Genomic DNA, 6,000 nt, shown 5'->3' on the forward strand with positions numbered 1-6,000 from the left:
GACACTACTGTGGGATGTAATATGAATTATGGACACTATCGCATGATCAAATGTGAATAAAGTTGCAGTACTGTGTGGCGTAATTGGAATTGGGGTTACTATTGTGTGGCCATGCCCCTTGCCAGCAAAAACACACCCTTTTTGGGCTGTGCGCCAAATGTGCAAACTGTTCCTATTTAAAATATAGGGGGTACAAACCCCAAAATATGGACTGCTATGGATGAGGGGTGCTGGTGCTGGGAAAGAGGTGCAAGGTCAGAGGCAGAACCAGCGGTGGTGCTTGGGGGGCACCAGCCAAAATCTTGCCTAGGGCATCATATTGGTTAGGGCCGGCTCTGATGTCAGGGACTTTACTGTTTTCATCATAATGTATGGTTATGAGTGTTACCATTATGTATTGCTCCCTGTACTGATTATTTTTCTTTCCCGTGTAAAAAAAACTACTAAAAACGTTTTTTTTTGGGGGGGGGAAATGTGCAAAAATCTAAAAAAAAACTTTTTTCACTTTGTCATTATGGGGTATTGTGTGTATAATTTTGAGGGAAAAAAATAATTTATTCCATTTTGGAATAAGGCTGTAACATAACAAAATGTGGAAAAAGTGAAGCGCTGTGAATACTTTCCGGATGCACTATAAGGTGATTTGTAGTATTAATTTTGTTTAACACCAGCACTGACTATGTCTTTAGTGCTTTCAGAGTCACAGACACACAACAAGAAATAATGTCACATATTCAAATATGAAGAATATCTGTGGGTTATTAAGGCAGGAAAATGTTACTTGGCATTACATGCATCCCTTAGGGATACTTCAATTTACACAAGTGAGCCTATGTAACCACCAAAGTGCACAGGTTTACGGAGCAAGGTTGGAGGTGCAGAGGTCTGGTCTGACTAATGGGAGAAGTTAGAGAGAAGTTATTTATTAACAGCAGTTTTATATGGTGAGCAGGGGCGCCAGAACGATTTCACGCAGGGGGGGGGGGGGCAAGTTTGAATTTAATTTTTGCGCCTCTCCTTCAATCTCCGCCCCCCTCCTCCCCCTCCCCCTACCGTGGTGCCGGTCTCCTCTCCTTCAAACCCCCCCCCTTCATCAGTGCGGGGGAGCGCTTACCTCTGTATCCCCGTGGGCGGCTTTTAAAGTAGTGTGCTGCCGCAGGCAGGGTGCAGTGCCCCTTCTGTACTGGCCGGCTGTCTCTTCTTTGGTGATGCACTCCGGGACCACAGCCACGCCTCCTCCCAATAATACATCACCAGTGAAGAGACAGCCGGGCAGTACAGAAGGGGCCCCGCACCCTGCCTGCGGCAGCACATTGCTTTTAAAGTTGTAGCCGCTTACGGGGATGCGGAAGGAAGCGCTCCCCAGCGCCTGTGCCTCGATCATGTTTGGGGGGGGTCAAGCTGCCCCCTTGCCCCCCCCGTTCCGACGCCTATGATGGTGAGTACTACAAGCACCAGCATAGCAGTGACATGCAGTGTGGTGAGGCAGAGCCTTTCCTGTCACACTTACGTTTAAACCAGCGTTTTGACTTAATAAAATATATAAAATCTGGCTCTGGGGTTAGCCAGTGCCTCCTGAGCCATTTAGCTCACCGCACGTCCCTGCAGCATAGCCCATAGAAGCTGCTGTACCTACTGTCCATATGGTAGCTACTACCTTGCTGGGATCTGTAGTTCACCATGTAAAAATATAAATCTACTTTTTACAACTTCAGTTCTGCACAAAATCTTAGCAGGGGAGTGAGGAGAGCACTGTGTTTTGTTTTGTTTTGTTTTTCTAAGAGTGGGGATGGTCAGTTGGGTTCTGGTGACCCTATGGAATTATGACCCATGCTGTGCGGCCTAAGGCTGGGTGTCGTCATGGCATGGCTTAGTGCTGGTATTGTCATTTAAGCGTATAGAGACACAAGTCTTGCATGCACACTAATGAAAAGGGTATTTTACTCTTACGTCTAAATCTACAGATGTCCCACTACGAGCAGTCCATAGTCTTCTCTTTCTTTTCTTCTGCCTCTGATCCCCAAGAAGCGAGCCCCAGGTTTACAAAGTATTCAGTAGTAAGTGAAAACATGCCAAGTTTTTCATTTTTGCTGTTCTCTCAGATTCCTTTCCTCTTACAAGCAGGTTTATTCCTGTGATTTATCATCTCAGAAAAATAGGCAAAATAGTGAAGTGCTGTGTATGTCAAAACTGGATAAACGAGGGAGGGCTGTGTATAAAAGTAAATGTTGTATTATTATTATTATTTTTTTTTTCATTCATTCAAGGTAGAGATTGATCCTTTCGTTCAGTTATAAAATACTGATTTGTTTTCACTGGTTAAAGTGTTTGACCATTTGAACTGTCTATACAAATACGTTTTCTAGCATATAGATCTGAGTTGGGCAACATGATGGAATGACTACATGTGCAGCCCTTTAACCTTCAAACTACCCTTAATCTCAGGCATTAAACAATACCTTTATAGAAAGAGACGACATGTCTTTAGAATTGTTCCCACATGCACTCTAAGGCTGGGTACATATTATGCAGATGTTTCCTCATACAGGGCGGATGTACTAATGTACATCGCCGCCCTGCGCCACGATGCTGATCGCATATGTTCTTACATATGCGATCAGCATTGCGGAGGACAGCTCTTCCGATAAGAGCTGTCCTCCGCGATGCACAGCGGCAGCCTGACTTCCGGGATTCGGCCCCAGGAGTCAGTCTGCGCATGCGCAGGGTGACGGGGGTGGCCGCAAGGCATGCTGGGAGGGATCCGATTGGATCCCTCACACAGCGCCGCGGAGAGAAGCCCATAGGCTTCTATGGACTATCGCCAGCTAAAGCTGGTGAACCCCGCTGCGGCGCTGACCTGCCGGCCGGGGGATGGTACATCAGGAAAATGCGGTAAACAGGGGGTTTACCGCATTTTCTGCTTAGTACATCCCGCCCACAGTATGCACACTTACCAACTGGCCTGCTAGATATGTCTGGCCAGCCATCACAAATTGATGGGCACTTTAATTTGCCTGCCCAGTTGTGACAACATTGGGACTGTCAGCGGGTCGACCGTAGAGACAGCAGACATGTCAGTATATCTTCAGGGCTTGTGCTGCAGGGTGGCCTGATATGTCTGTGAACGATGACGTTCACAGACATATTAAGTGTATACACCCGCCAATGAACTACCAATATATCGTTTGTCGCTTGAACAAAAATCATTCAAGTACCCACCATAAAATCAGATTTCCCCACGTGCCACTATATTTCCCCACTCATCTCAGTCAAAACACCCAACAAAATTCCACTTTCCCAAAACAAGCCATATAAAATCCCAAAATGCCTCTCATATTGATTCCTCCCAGCTGCCCTAAAATGCCCTGTGGTTTTTAAGTCACCCTTCATATTTCCCATCTACCACACAGAATGCTTTTCAGTCCCTGTACTCCTCCCTCACTAGGAGTACCAGCGACCGCCCGCAGCTAATGTAAACTACTAACTTCATCTAATATACTGAAGTAAGTAGAAATCATACAGCTCCCTTACGTAGAAGAAGTAGCGATTCCACAAGGTGCACCCTGCCTATTCCTCCTACTGTGATATCAGATAATTGATCACCGTACGTGATGTTGGCATTGTGTGTCCTCCGTGCATTAAACAGAGGAGGCCATGTGATGGTAAGATTGGCTGCGGCTGGCAAATGACAAGCTTGATTTAACATTAACACTTCTGCTTTATGGTCACCAAGCTTCACCCATGACTCTATCTCTTATTTAACAGGTTAAGAGGGTTTATTCAACAACCAGTGAACAAGAGAAAGGCAAACTATTCGCTTCAGTCTTATTTATGAAAGTGTTATGCTGGAGAAATAAGTGTTTTCATTGATGTTAAGGGGTTTTACCCAATTTTTGTATCGTATCTGTGTCACCATAGAGCTCTTCAGGCCTAACGAAAAGCGTCAATTTAACAATAAGCAAAATGTCTTGCTTTTCGACATTTAGCCATTTAACACCATCTTGACTGGACGGTGTTATGCTGTGCATAGCATACTCAGAAGAGAGGTAATTCACTAATTGATAACCACCGGCCAATCACATATGGGCTTTATTTCAGCCATACATGTGTAATAAAGCAGGCTCAGCCAACCTGTGGCTCTCTAACTGTTGTGAAACTACAAGTCCCAGCATGTTTTACCAGCTGATCAGTGGGAGGGTGTGCTGGAGAGCCACAGGTTTGTCAGGCCTTTCAATAAAGTGTACACGGTGAGACCAAAAAGAAGTCTTATGTGGCAAGTACTTCACGGGGGGTGAAATTCTTTATCTGAACTGCGGAGTTGTCTCAGGTCCATTTTTTCATAAATAGCAATGATAGTTCATTTGTTATCACTGCCATAAGTAATTATACTTGTCATAAAATATTCACGATAACAATATATAGACTCCTAGGTTTTTCCCAGCTATAACTTTTGTGAGGTAAAAACATAGCCACATTTTTTCCCAGATAATTTTATGTAACCATTTGATAACTTAAGTATATATATTTTAAAGTTGAGATTAATCAAATGTCAGAAATTTTAAGGCATACCTCCCATATTTCTAAGGTCAAATGTCTGGATAACGTTTGCCTTGACCTTGATTCGCTCACGCCATGGCCACTTCCATCCAGACTGCGCTCCAGCTGATGCAACACCTCTTAGACTACGCTGCTTTCAGGCCCCGAAAGTCAGAAGCATCCTATAAAAATTGGGTCAGCGTCTGCATAGTGGAGTCTGTCATGTTTTGTGCTGAACCCATTCTGATTGTTTTTTTTTTTTTCTCAGTGACCTCATTAGATAATTGATAAACTGCATCCTGAGGAACATTGATTAAGGCCACAAAATGTCTGCTGCTCTGAGTGAGATGATAGATGTGCTTTAAAGGAGAGTTCTAGAATGGTAAATATGGTCTGACAGCCATTGCATACTCCTCACTCACAGGACTTTAGAAAGTTAATGTGGGTTTTATTGTGCAGAATATGAACTCCTGATTCACCTTCCAACGTCCTGTCTCTTAATTCTCCATACTGCTGCCATATGCTAGACTCTCCGGCAGCAAGACGGATGGTTTAGTGCTCTCTATAGCATAAACAGCTGCTTCAAAGCTTGCATGTATAGTTAAACTCTTAAACACTTGTTATGTACTTTTTCACTTTTAGGGATCATATAAGTAGGCGTTAATACTTCACGTTTAATATACCTTTTTAAAAGCCCAGTAATCATACTGAAACGCTGATAATCCAAAGTGTAATCTAAGCCTAGACTTCAGCGGATGCATTAGGGAGCCCCTCTAACCTTCAAAAGGGCAACACATTACCCTTAATTTCAGTAATAAATGAAAACAATATATTTTGTCAATGAAAGAGACGCCTATCTTTAATAACATGTCTGGTGGTATTTTAAACAAGTGTTATAAGCTATAATAAACATATCTTTCAATAAAGCAGGAAGTGGCTGGGGACTACAGGTGAAGAATGGGAGGGCCGCAAGCAGCCCATCACTGATCTAAGCTAATAAATCTGGTTTTGCCTTTAAATACAGATCACCACTATAAATCCTGTTGCAAATATCACTGACTTGGACAAACAGCTTTTCATTACCTCAGTGCCGGAGCAGTGCTCCCCAGCATCCTGTGCCAGTCCCATCCACAACCCGTGGCATCATGATCCAAGCAGCACTGAAGCTTCACTGCTGGCCACAGGGCGCAGTTACAGTGGGGCTGTAACTAGTAGGGAGGGGCACATGCGCCGGGCAACGGATTTGAGGGGCCGTCACCGAGATGGTTGGAGACTGAAAGCAAAAAATATTGCCCTGCTCCATGTGACAAAAATAGTTTTGGCCCTGGTTACAGACACCCTGCTAGCCAGACGAAGAGGCCGCGGAGCAGCAATGGTGACACCCACGTTTTCCGACACTATATTTGGTCAAATTGCTTTTTGTTACTTTTGCCCCTTAGGCCGGGATGTAATGAAGTCCGGGTT

At 44.2% G+C, this 6,000-nt stretch overlaps 1 long non-coding RNA gene across 1 annotated transcript in view; it reads left to right on the forward strand.

Moving 5' to 3' along the window:
- Nucleotides 1-4,912, forward strand: part of LOC134944799 (uncharacterized) — a 283,767-nt gene extending 278,855 nt beyond the window's left edge. The window contains exon 4 of the long non-coding RNA XR_010181955.1: nt 4,805-4,912. This is a non-coding gene — a long non-coding RNA (uncharacterized LOC134944799). The remainder of the gene's footprint in view (nt 1-4,804) is intronic.
- Nucleotides 4,913-6,000: the final 1,088 nt, after the last annotated feature.

This window comes from Pseudophryne corroboree, chromosome 7 (genome assembly GCF_028390025.1).
Source record: "Pseudophryne corroboree isolate aPseCor3 chromosome 7, aPseCor3.hap2, whole genome shotgun sequence".
NCBI lineage: Eukaryota > Metazoa > Chordata > Amphibia > Anura > Myobatrachidae > Pseudophryne > Pseudophryne corroboree.